We start from the raw sequence: 13,606 nt of genomic DNA, 5'->3' as shown, positions 1-13,606 counted from the left end.
ATGGAAAAGAAATACACAGGGATGTCTTAGATGGAGGTTCAAGGTGTGTTGGCAGATAGGGGATGGAGTCACTCAGGGCGGAGTGCTGCAGATCATTTTCTGACAGTCAAATGCATTTATTTTTAAAAACTCTTCCCTAAAGACATTGGCAATAAGGCCAAATATAACAGTAAATAATTTCTGGCCTACTTACTTGGTCACGGACCGCATTTTAAAATATGCGGTTTAAGTCACCTGCTGCAGAGATCTTTGTTTAACCAGCAGTTTCCAGGGGATAGTAACAGTAAAATAACTCCAGAAGTTTATACAATTGTGTAGTTAGTGTCTTGCAAGTATCACAATAGAACGATTTTGGCTCTGAACGGACTCATAGCAGTGTGACGTAATGACTAGAATTGAATGTAAGTGTGGCGTTCACAGGTACAAGCAGAGAAATAAAGAAGTGTGATTCACAGCTCCAGGTGTGGCGTAGTCATTGGTGGGTACCCAGGCTTGGGAGAACGCTACAACTGGCGATGAGATGGGGTATAAGTAACTAAAAAAAAGACAGTGCTTTCCCAGAGAGTTTGGCTGTGGTCCAAGTAAACTGCTTGGTGCGTGCCACGTGTACCTTTGTCGAAGTGCCAAGTCGACTGTTGGCATATGTGGAGTCAAAGCGCAATGTCAACCGGTGTGAAGTGTTTGAACGTAAAGGATGCTTAATTGAGAAGTCTATGCATCGTTTGTCAAGAAACTGCGACCAAGACCAAAGTAAAAGGCACTGTGCTGCCACTCCAAAAAAGTTTTACATTGTACGGAGAGTTAACGCTGATGTTGGATACAACCATGTTTACAAAGCGCAAAGACAATTATTACTGGCCAAAGAACGTTGCGAACAGAAGCACTGCAAGGCAGAGATGAACCAGGTATCAGAAAATTCAAACCTAAGTGTAGAAATATGAAATAAATGCCTTACTGAGCCCACTAAAGAGAGTTTTCGTTCCACAGCAGGTGACGAAGTGGCTGAAGAAGAAGTGTTGAGGGTTGTTTCTTACAGAGCTGTCCATACCTGAAGCGGTTGTTCACCAAGCTACCGAGTGGGGCTCAGAACAACTTTGTAGGTCTTCAAACAGCAAAGAGTTGAAGGCAACTGTTGGATTCATAAAATTTGAGGATGGCAGCTAAAAGAGAAGACACTGTTCTAATTAATCTCAAGGACAATCCTGAGGCCCGCATGTCAAAGGACTGAAGAAAACGTTTTCACAAATATGATCATCAAACAGCGTCAGAGAGCACATTACTTTCAATGTCAATAAGTTCCACATCAGTTTACAATGCTGCTGTTTTTCTGAACAAACACCTCCATTCGATACCGCAAAAAAGCAAAATATTGGCGAAAGATGGACTGTTTGGATAGAGACATTGGAAGATTTAATTGACACACTTGAAGAGACTAATAATAGAACCATTATCTAGTATCTCAAAAATCTTGCTGGTGATGTGAAAGAAGTCATAAAGAAAATGCAGAGATCTGACGAAGAAGTCACGTACCCTCAGATTGAAAATGCTTTGAATTTCAAGTTCAATCCAGTATCAAAAGTTGTTTGCAAGCAATACGTTTTCAGTCAAGAATGTCAAAGAGTTGGTGAAACTATCAATGAATTTGTTGAAAGACTCGATGCACTCATCAAACACTGTAAGTTAAATACATTTAATGATGAAGAAGCTATGCATCCTAGAGTTATTGATGGATGCTTGTCAGAGTAATTCAGACGATGAATGTTGGGAGAAACTCCTAGTCTGGAGCGAGTTTTAATGGCTGTCAGGACTGAGGAAAATGCTGAAAGAGAAAATGCTCACATGAAGCCAGAGGTGCCCAGAGAGAGTCAGACATGAGTGTGAAAAGTAATCTGAAGCAAAAGACTGATGAACACAAAGTGATGTCTGCATGTAAAAAGAAGTTGTGTTTTAGATGTGTATTTTTGTTTCCACATGAAGGAAAGTGTCTTGCCAATGGACAGATATGTAAACACTGTGAGAAAGTGAACCATTTCGTGACAGTGTGTTATGCGAAGGAAAAAGTAAGTGTGTCATGGCATGAAGACAAAAGAATGTTCCAGGAGCAACGTTCAATGCACGCCCGCAAGGCCAAGCGGTGATATCAGTTGAGGCAAACTGATACTAACCAAGTCGATCGTCATCTAAATCATCTTCAAACAGTTTCTCCGCCTTAATAACAAGTGAAAGTAAAGAAACTGATTGTGCCATGTCCATGGTTACCCCAGAGAAACATGCACATGTTGGACCGGTCTCATGTGAAGAAAAATGTAAATCACAGAAAAGTTGACATACCAAAACAGCAAAATCATACAAACACTGTCCAAATATTACATTGAAAATAAATGGTTGTTCAATACATTTCATTATTGACTGTGGGACATCGATAAACATAATGCCTGAAGAGAAATAAGATGAACTATTTCCATTACTGTGGCTTACGTCATCAAAGACCACAGTGTGTACTTGGGCTGCATCAACGCCTATGAAGAGTCAAGATTCATTTGAAGTGACAGTGAAACATAAGAAAACGAAGGTACAAACACTGATTCATATGCTTCAAGGTACAGTGTTAAGTGCCTGTTTACTCAGTTTCAGCATGGCTGCTGATATGGGACTGATTTCTGTGAATTACAACATGAATGCTCGTCACTAAATAGTAAGTCATTTCCCTTCATTGTTTCATGGTTTAGGAAAGCTTAAGACTATGGAAACAAAACTGTATATTAATGAGGATGTCCGTCCTGTTAGTCAGAGACATAGACAAATTACTTTTCACTTACAAGAATATATTGAAAAAGAACTTGAATCGTTACTTAAGCATAATATTGTTGAGTGTTCCAGGGGTCCAACAACATGGGTTTCTCCCATAGTAGTAGTGCCCAAAAAGGACAGTGAAGGAGCTGTATGCATCTGCGTTGACATGCATCAGGCAAACAAGGCAATTGAAAGCGAAAGACATCCGGATCCCCACATTGCTGACATGGTAATGCAATTGAATGGTGCAAAGGTCTTTTCTCGCCTTGATTTAAATAAAGCTTTTCATCAGTTGGAACGTGAAGAAAATTGTAGATACATTACAATCTTCTCTACACATGTTGGTTTGTTTAGATACAAGAGACTTAGGCCCTCATTACAACCCTGGCAGTAAATGCCTCCTACCGCCGTGTTGACGGCCGGCAACATACTGTGACTGCGGCGGTAATCCACCATGGGTATTATGACCCACACATAGAATCCCGCCACTGTACAGACACCCACACAAGTCCGCCAGCCCAAAGGTCAGTGTATAAACTGGCGATAGCAAAACCCACACCGTCACGACAACAGGCATACGCCCACAGTATCACAACCCACGACTCAACGTGGCGGTCTTTCAAACGCGGTAAACCATTGGCGGTACACACCGCCGCGCTCAAAATACACACACATTTACAAAACACCACCACACTGGACAATTCAAACTACACACACCTGACACATACACATACCGCACCCACACACCCAATCCAATATAAAACACACACCCACAATACCCACAACCCCTTACAATGAAAAAAAGATAGCTAACTGAGAGAGACAAGCCAGGAGCACCCTCCCAATCGGAGGCACAGAACACCATCACCCATACACCATTCACGCACATCACAGCATACACAACAACACATCACCCCACACATCACCCCACACATCCTCACACATATCACATCCATGGCACCCCAAAGACACCCCAGGTTTTCAGAGGAGGAGCTAAGGGTCGTGGTGGAGGAAATCATCCAGTTACAGCCACAGCTATTCAGATCACAGGTGCAGCAGACGTCCATTGCAAGGAAGATGGAGCTATGGCGGAGGATCGTAGACAGGGTCAACACCGTGGGACAGCACCCAAGAACCAGGGATGACATCAGGAAGAAGTGGAACGACCTACGGGGGAAGGTGCGTTCCGTGGTATCAAGACACCAGGGTGCTGTACAGAGGACTGGCGGTGGACCCCCGCCTCCTCCCCCACAACTAACAACATGGGAGGAGCAAGTCTTGGCGATCATGCATCCTGAGGGCCTCGCAGGAGTAGCAGGAGGACTGGACTCTGGTAAGTCAAAGCTTAACTATTATATCCCCCACCCTGCCTGCATGCCATCACAAACTCCTACCCCTACCCTCACCTCCTTCACTCCACCAACTCACATATAACCCACTAACACAACCCACCCATCCCAATACCAAACCCTGCATGCACTACCAATGCATGGACGTCACTCACAGACCTGCATGGACAGCCAGCACCCCAGCATGCCCAATAGAGAGACTCACCCAGCCCACAAAATCACCACTCACACAAGGCCAAGCCGACAGGGAAATCACAATCATACAGGGAAACACACCCATGCACAAGATGGCACACACAGATACATTAACAATGCATTTGCATCCCAACAGGAACCCTACCCAACGTCACCGGAGAGGAGGTGCCAGCTACATCCAGTCCCCCCCAGAAGAGGCCCACAGTGATTACAGCAGCTCTGCACGCCTGGATCACGATGACCAACCTGGCCCATCAGGGACCTCTGGACAATCGGTTACCCTGCCACAGTCCCAAACTACCACAGAGCCTTCCCACTCAGGAAACACGAGCACAGCACCCACCCAGCGGGCCCATCCCTCTGTCCCCAGGACACGTCAATCAGCAGTGTGTCCACCACTACAGGGACCCCAGGAAACCCCACAAACACAGGACGATCAGGGACCTGGGGTCAGTGGCAGTGGGCACACGGTTCAGGGGACAGAGGCACAAGACAACAGGGACGCTGGGAGGACTGCTGTGCGACAGGGGGAGGACAGGCCCAGGGAACCAACTCTCCATGAGGCACTCTCCCACATCCTGGGAGCATACCACCATTCCCAGGAGACTATGGGCCAGATACTGGACAAAATGCAGGAGACCCAGTGGCTGCACCTTGAACTGCCATTCCTCCCCTTCCTATGCCCCCTTGGACAATGCACCTGTGATATCAAGAGACTGGACTCTACCATGGACTTTCCTCCACCATTACCCTAGCCCCTTGCACATACCCTTATACATATTAGCACCTAAATAAACATCCTTGAAACAAATAACAATCTGGAGTCAGTGTAATGAATCCCAAATGTATTAGTACACCATTCTCAAAGCATTGCAACATATATGTACAGTGAAATATACTACAGGATGACCTTTGGTGGGCAGCAGTACATATAGCAGGAGCCAGAATGGGGCACACATATCTGAAAATAGAGAATCCAAAGGGAACAGTCAGTGGCCATAGACATAGGGAAAGAGTCTGCCAGGTACAATGGCCAACAGATTACTGAAATGTTAAGTGGAGTTACAGTCTCTTACCTGTGTGTCACTGGAAGTACTGCTGTATTATGTTTGTGCTGTTGTCTACATCTTCTTCCTCTGCCTCCTCTTCATTACTGTCCACAGGCTCCACCGCTGCCACAAGACCATCTCCAGGCACATCCTCCTGCAGAAAAGGCACCTGGCGTCTCATGGTCAGGTTGTGCAACATACAGCATGCCACGATGATCTGGCACACATTCTTTGGTTAGTAGAACAGGGATCCACCTGTCAGATGGAGGCACCGGAACCTGGCCTTCAGGAGGCCGAAGGTTCTCTCAATTATCCTCCTTGTACGCCCATGTGCCTCATTTTAACGTTCCTCTGCCCTTGTCCTGGGATTCCTCACTGGAGTCAGTATCCATGAGAGGTTGGGGTAACCAGAGTCACCTGCAAATATCGAGGGACAACTGTTAGACACACACTAACCCTTAGGGATAACCCTATACCCAGACACCCACTTATACTGCGTGGGGACCTTGGGCTCACCTATTAGCCACACCCGGTGCCTCTGGAGTTGGCCCATCACATATAGGATGCTGCTATTCCTCAAGATATAGGCGTCATGCACAGAGCCAGGATATTTGGCATTAACATGAGAGATTTACTGGTCCGCCAAACACACCATCTGCACATTCATCGAGTGATAGCCTTTTCTATTCCTGTAAACCTGTTCATTTCTCTGGGGGGGGGGGGGGGGAACAAATGCTACATGTGTACCATCAATGGCACCTATGATTTTGGGGATATGTCCCAGGGCATAAAAGTCAGCTTTCACTGTGGCCAATTCATCCACCTGGGGGTACACGATGTAGCTGTACATGTGTTTCAGGAGGACAGACAACACTCTGGTCAACATGTAGGAGAACATTGGCTGAGACATCCCTGATGCCATGGCCACTGTAGTTTGAAAGGAACCACTTGCCAGGAAATGGAGCACTGACAGGGCCTGCACTAGAGGGGGGATTCCTGTGGGCTGGCGGGTAGCTGACATCAGGTCTGGCTCCAATTGGGCACTCAGTTCTTGGATTGTGGCATGATCAGGTTCGTTTATGATGATAATGTGTCTGTCCTCCATTGTTGACAGGTCCACAAGGGGTCTGTACACCGGAGGATGCCGCCATCTCATAATCTGCCTCATCGGTTGTAGCCTATGGAGGAGAACGGTGAGCAGTGGGTCATATTTCCACATAGATTGCATTAATGTTGCTGAATTTACGTCACAGAAGCAGTATGTGAAGTCGAGAGTCAGATGATGTGCCAATGTCTGCTATGACGCAGTTAGGTGCCATGCCATGTGCCCCCCTGAAATGGCGGCTGCCTGACCTGTGAGGAGGGACAAGTGGAAATGAGGTAAGTGCGCTGGCGTTGTGCGCCGTCGCGGTAGGTGGTCGATGACCGCCACGTAACTGCGCATTGGTTATCATTGGGCCCTATGGGTTCCAGGAGCCAATGGCGATGTACGCCGGCGGTGACGGTACGCACCACTGCAGATGTCACTCTCATTTTCTATCTCTTCACTCACTTGCTACCTGACCTTCAACAGGAGAAGACCTACACTACAAGTGCTGCTGTGACCTGAGTCTGGAAGCGACAATGGCTCATGTGTCTGGGGAAAGGGCCCCTGCCTTCACTGCGGAGGAGTTGGAGAAACTGGTGGATGGGGTCCTACCCCAGTACACATTACTCCACAGTCCTCCAGATAAACAGGTGAGTACATAGTGAGCATGATGTGTGGGCAATGCATGTTTGGAGTGGTGTGGATGTAAGCCACATGCTGGTGGATGCTGATGCGTCCTGGCATGAGTGCTGCATGAGAGGTGGTCAGGGTATGTGCGTCAGGGCATGGGTGGGAACAGATGGGCAATGAGTATGCCGGTCCGGACGTGTGAGTGATTTCCTTTTCTGCTGTCTTTTCCTTCCAGGTCAGCGTCCACCAGAAAAAGTGTATTTGGCGTGCCATCGCCAAGGAGGTGCGGAACCTGGGGGTCTATCACAGGCAGAGCACCTACTGCCGCAAGAGACGGGAGGACCTGCGCCGTTGAACCAAGAAAACGGTGGAGGCCCAGCTGGGGCTGGCCTCCCAACTGTGAAGGGGTGCCCGTCGCACCTTGACCCCCCTGATGTTCCGCATCCTGGCAGTGGCCTATCCGGAGTTGGATGGGCGCTTGAGGGCAGCCACAAGGGGGTGAGTATAGATTTAGAAAGCTGACTTTGCGCTCTTTAGGAGGTAGCTGGGTGGGGGATGTGGGCTGTGGGTGCCCGTAGGCCAGGGCGATCATGGCAGGGTAGGTCCCTTGTGTGCAGGCTCTGGTGCACTCCTACCCCAATGGTGTAAGTTGCCATCTACTATTGTGCAGGGTCCTGTGAGTGTCAGGTGTGCAGATGCTGGCGTTAGGCATTGTACCCCATGGGCTGGTGACTATCTTGGTGACTGGTTGGGCATGGCCTAGTGCATAGGGCAGCTCACTGTGTGTTGTGTATTCCAACGGTAGTGGTGTTGCTGGCATTGGCCAAGTGTATCCTCTATCTCTCCCACCCCTTTTTGTTTTGTCGCCCTGTCTTTGTGTGCATTAGCATCATCTGGTGGAGGAGCAGAGGCACCGGCGACAGAGGGAGCTGCATTCCACATGGGCCTGGAGGCCGAATCCACTGAGGGTGAAGGCACCAGTGGGACGGAGGGCGAGGGGAGCTCCACGACGGGGACAGGAGGGGAGACCACTGACAGCGACTCCTCCTCCGATGGAAGCTCCCTGGCGGTGGCAGACACCTCTGTGCCCACCCCAACAACAGGTACAGCCGCCACCTCCCCTACCAGCACTGTCCTCCCAGCAGCCCCTCAGCATGTTTCCCGTGCCTGCTCACCCAGGAGGGTGGGCATCTCTTTCGCCCCAGGCACCTCAGGCCCTGCCCTAGTCAGCCCTGCTGCCCTCAGTGAGGAGGCTATTGACCTCCTGAGATCCCTCTCTATTGGGCAGTCAAACACACTGAATGCTATCCAGGGTGTAGCAGGGCATTTGCAATGAACAAATGCATACCTGGAGGGTATTCACTCTGGCGTGGCGGCCCAACAGAGAGCATTTCAGGCTCTGGCCTCAGCACTGATGGCAGCCCTTGTCCCTGTGTCTAGCCTTCCCCCTCCAACTTCCTCTTCAGACCCAATCCCCTCAACTTCAGTCTATCCCAAGCACACATTCAGACCAGCATTCACCCAAATCAACACACAAAAGTGGCTCGGGCAAACATAAGCACCACACTTCATCTCACAGGCACTCACACAAGCACCAGGCCCATGCAAACCCACCAACATCCAGTGTGTCCCCTTCCTCCTCGCCCTCCACCTCCCTCCCAGTAGCGTCTACACTCACACCTGCATGCACTACATCTTCATCCACTACCTCCACCAGCACGCCCGTCACTGGCAGTCACCACCCCCACAACCATGCACACATCCCCTGTGTCCTCTCCCATTGTGTCTGTTACCACATCTCCCAAAGTACACAAACGCAAGCACCCACCCACCCAACAGCCATCCACCTCACAACAGCATCCAGCCCATGCACCATCACCCAAACTCAGCAGACGTACACCTCCTATAACCACTCCCTCTTCCTCCACTCCCAAACCCTCTCCATCTTTCCGTCCCAGCGTGTCCAAAAAACTTTTCCTGGCAAACATTGACCTCTTCCCCACACCTCTCCGCCCCCGTCCTTCCCCTCGGACCAGGATGTTATGATCCCAGGCCAGCACCTCAGCTACCAGGTCGGCGTCCGCTGTGGTACCTGCAAGTCCCAGAGGATCAAAAGGGGGACCTGTTAGGGCAGCCAGTGTGCCACCGACCCCTGCAAAGGACCAACTCATTCTGCCACCTGCCAAGGTGAAGAAGGGACCAGCTTGCAGCACGGGCAAGAAGCACGACCTGCCCAGCAAAGCCTCCTCCAAAACTCAAGCTGCCAGTGCCAAGATCCCAGCAGCATCTGCCAAGGTGGGGAAGGGGAAGAAAACCCAAGGCAAGGCACTTCAGGCCTCAGAGGCTTCGGGTGAGTGACTAGTGCCCACCATCAGTACCGACAGCCCCGCAACATGTACCGCGGAAAGCACCGCCACCTGCAACATCACCTGCACCGCTGCTGCTACAACAACTGTGAGCAGTATCATCCCCAGTGGGCAGCCGTCCGAGGCTGCAGGAGACGGCCTGGTGTCTCCCTCCACCACTACCAGCACCTGCAACACAGCCAGCACCGGCAGCATCCCCCCCGCAGACCCCGCCGCAAGCACCGCCTCCTGCACCAGCATCAACACTGCCACATGCCCAGCCACTGCCAAAACAACTGTGAGCAGCATCATCCCAGTGTGCAGTCGTCCGAGGCTGCAGGAGACTGCCAGGACCCTACCAGCACCACTTGAAGCACCCCCTCCAGCACCGGCACTACCACCAGTTTGCAGCCTTAGTCGCTGCAGGATGGAGTCTGGCTCTTCCTCGATGGGCTGTTGTGCATCCTGGCCCCTGCAAAGCATGTGGGTGTGACACCAAGGTGAGAGACTGTGACCTTGCACTCCCCAAGGTCTGCATCACAGGGCACAATGCCCTCTCCAGGACCAGTGGAAGAAGCCACCCACTCACCCAATCCTTGACAGGATGAAGCAGACTGGGCAGAAAGCCCCCTTCAGAACCAGTGGAGAAAGGCATCCACTCACCCTATCCTTGGCAGGATGAAGCACACTGTGCACAATGCCCCCTCCAGAACCAGTGGAAGAAGGCACCCACTTGAGAGACTGTGGCCTTGCACTCCCCAGGACCAAGCAGTGGGCAAACCACCCACTTGAGAGACTGTGGGTTTGCCCTACCCAGGACCAAGCAGTGGGCAAACCACCCACTTGAGAGACTCTGGCTTTGCACTCCCCAGGACCAAGCAGTGGGCAAACCACCCACTTGAGAGACTGTAGCCTTGCACTCCCCAGGACCAAGCAGTGGGCAAACCACCCACTAGAGGGACTGTGGCTTTGCACTCCCCAGGACATCGCTGTGGGCATGTAGCCCCCTCCAGGAGCAGTGGCGTAGTACAATCTTCCAGCTGAGGTGCCCCCCCCCCCCTTTCCCCTGAGGTGCTGTGTGTTTTTGACCTGATGCCCCTGCAGTGTTCTCTCAATTTTGAGGCAGGAGTCAAATGTGGGCTTCGCCCATGATTGTTTGGCCCAGTGGGCCATGAACATTTGCAAGGACAGTGTACGGCCTTCTGTACATATTGTAAATATTTGTATATACTGTTTTTCTGTTCATTACGTCTATCTGCCTATTTCTAATATATCACTGATTGGACTCTATTCCTTTTGTCCTCCCCTCCTCCCCTCTTTGCTAGGGGCAGAACTCACCATGGTCATTGCCGCCGCCTGTGATATCCGTTGTGCATGAGAAGATACACCAGCATGGGGAACACCTGCAGCTCGGGCTCCATGGCGTCCTGGTTCTTCGTTTCTTATCGAGAGGTGAGTGGATTCCCTTCCAAGTCCTGTTTCCGCCGAGCTTTTGATGGCGTTGGTACCGCCCCGGAAAAGCTGGCGGATTGGCGAGTTGTGGGCGGTACATTGTCTTCCACATGTCTGTTGGCGGTTACCCCCACGGTGTTTGTTTCTACTGCCGTGGCTCTCGGAGTCTTAAAGTGGCTGTCTATGTTGGCGGTTTCCGTCGTGGTCGTGATTCCATTTTATTTTACCGCCGGCCTGTTGGCGGTATTACCGCCACTTTAACACTGACCGCCAGGGTTGTAATGAGGGCCATAGTTTTGGTGTGTCATCGGCTGTAGAACGTTTTCAAGATGTCATTAGACGTATCATGCAGCCTGTTGTGAATGCATTCAATTACAGAGATGACATATACATTTTTGGAGCTACGCAGAAGGAGCATAATAGGTCTTTCACCTAAGTATGTCGTTTACTCAGTGATGCAGGATTGACTTTGAATGCAGGCAAGTGAGAGTTCAACAAGAGAAAACTAAAATTCTTTGGCCATATCTTTTCTAATGGGAGTATAGCACCTGATCCTGGAACAGTACAAGCTCTATCAAATGCTGATCCCCCACAAGATGTTTCAATGGTATGTTTCTTCCTTGGCATGGCCAGTTTCTGTTCAAGGTACATTAAATGCTTTGCCACTGTTAGTGCTCCATTATGAACTTTGACAAAGAAAAATGTTTCCTTTCAGTGGTCTCAAGAATGTGAAAGAAGTTTAAAGAGAATCAAACATGCCATTGAAAATGCTACTAAAATAGCATACTTCAAGCCATAGCTTCAAACAGAGTTTGCAGTTGGTTCAAGCCCGGTCGGGTTAGGCACTGTCTTTGCACAGCAGAGTGAATGCCCAAATGCTTGATAGCATATTGTGGCCTATGCTAGCATAAGTTCTTTTCCAAATAGAACATGCCTACTCAGAACCTGAGAGAGAAAGTTTTGCTGAGGTATGGGCTTGTGAACATTTCCATGTATTCCTGCACTGAAAGCCTTTAATGCTGATAAATAATCATCAAGCTTTGCTGACCATCTTTGGCAATTCAAAAGCCAAGATGCCTACTCACATTGACTCTTATTGTGAGAATACAATTATACAATTGTGCATCCTCAAGGAAAGGATCAGAATCCTGCTGATTACTATTTGAGAGTGCCTATACAAGTTCCAAAGACTACATTAGTTTTATTGTCAAATCAAAAATTCCAGCTGCTATCTCGTTAGCCCATATTATGACTGTTGCAAGCCATGATGGCGACCTGCTGAAGTTAAAAGACATGATTACACATCAGTCATGGATCTGACATAATTGACCACTCACCAATGATAGTGAATATATATATTTTTTTAAATGTCAAGGATGAGATGTCCATAACTCAGGAAGGAGTTATACTGTGAGGGGCGTGAATTCTAATTCCGGAGAGCCTGTGACAGAAAGTAATTGAAGTGGATTACGAAGGACATCGTGGTATCGTCGCCACAAAAAGAGCTCTCCGAGACCGAGTTTGGTTTCCCTACAATATAGTAGAACATTCTCTACCAGAACCCTTTAAGATAAGGAGGTAAGTGTTCTTTTGTGGCTGTAAAAGAAATCCACTAAAAGTCAGGTCAGGTCTCTCATGAGGGATGTGGAATATCAACACCAACCAAAAAAACCCTTATGAATGACAGACATGAAAAAGGGTCAAGTGAAGAACCGTCTAAACAGACATAAAGAAAAGGGGCGGGCAAAAGTCCTCACCAACCTAATGACATCCAACTCCTTCTGGGTCCACGAGGCCAGCACCTTCTAATCCATTAAAAAAAGTCTTGGCCTCTTCAGACATTGTAAGACCTTCCTCAGACCCTCCTCACAGAGTCCATGTATCAGCTGCAAAATTGTCGATGAGTCCATCACCGACCATCGAAGGCTGTGACATCTACGTTGATGACCACAAACACCACAATGTCTATGGCATCCGTGTTGTTAAAGTTCATATCAACAACTTCATCGTTGACTTGGCCATCAACTGTATCACCACTAACACCGTCAATGATTGTTTCATTGATGACATAATTTCTGCTGGCTTCCCCTTGACGGAGCCAGGAAAGTATTTCAGGCAGGACCTCCCCTACAATATCAAAGACTGCAATGTTGACGAGAAGTAATGAGACTTCATTAAGACTAGAGTAAGGATCACCAAGTGAAGTATCACCTAAACCCCCCATTCTTCTTCTGGAAAAGGCAGGTACGGACGGGATGATGACGGTCCTTTTGGGGCTGTAAGTAGCCCATTGCAGCTTCATGTAAAATATCAAGACACTGATGGAAGGAAAAAGCTCCTTGTAATTATGTTGTCCTTTTGAGACCTTTCTCTCCAACAGTGAAATCAAGTCATAGCAAGATCTTATGAAGAATTCTAGGAGGAGTAGCCTTATGATGATTGTAGGAAATGCCACTGTTGGCATAGTTACCCCCTAACGTTTTGCCTTTTGTTGATGCCAGCTTTGATTGGAAGTGTGCTGGGACCCTGCTAACCAGGCCCTAGAACTAGTGTTCTTTCCCTAAAACTGTACCTTTGTCTCCAAAATTGGCAGAGCCCTGGCACACAGTTAAGTCCCTTGTAAAGGGTACCCCTGGTACCAAGGGCCCTGTGGCCAGGGAAGATCTCTAAGGGCTGTAGCATGTATTATGCCACCCTGGGGACCCC

Source organism: Pleurodeles waltl, chromosome 7 (assembly GCF_031143425.1).
Source record: "Pleurodeles waltl isolate 20211129_DDA chromosome 7, aPleWal1.hap1.20221129, whole genome shotgun sequence".
NCBI classification, from domain to species: domain Eukaryota; kingdom Metazoa; phylum Chordata; class Amphibia; order Caudata; family Salamandridae; genus Pleurodeles; species Pleurodeles waltl.
This window is presented reverse-complemented; position numbering follows the sequence as displayed.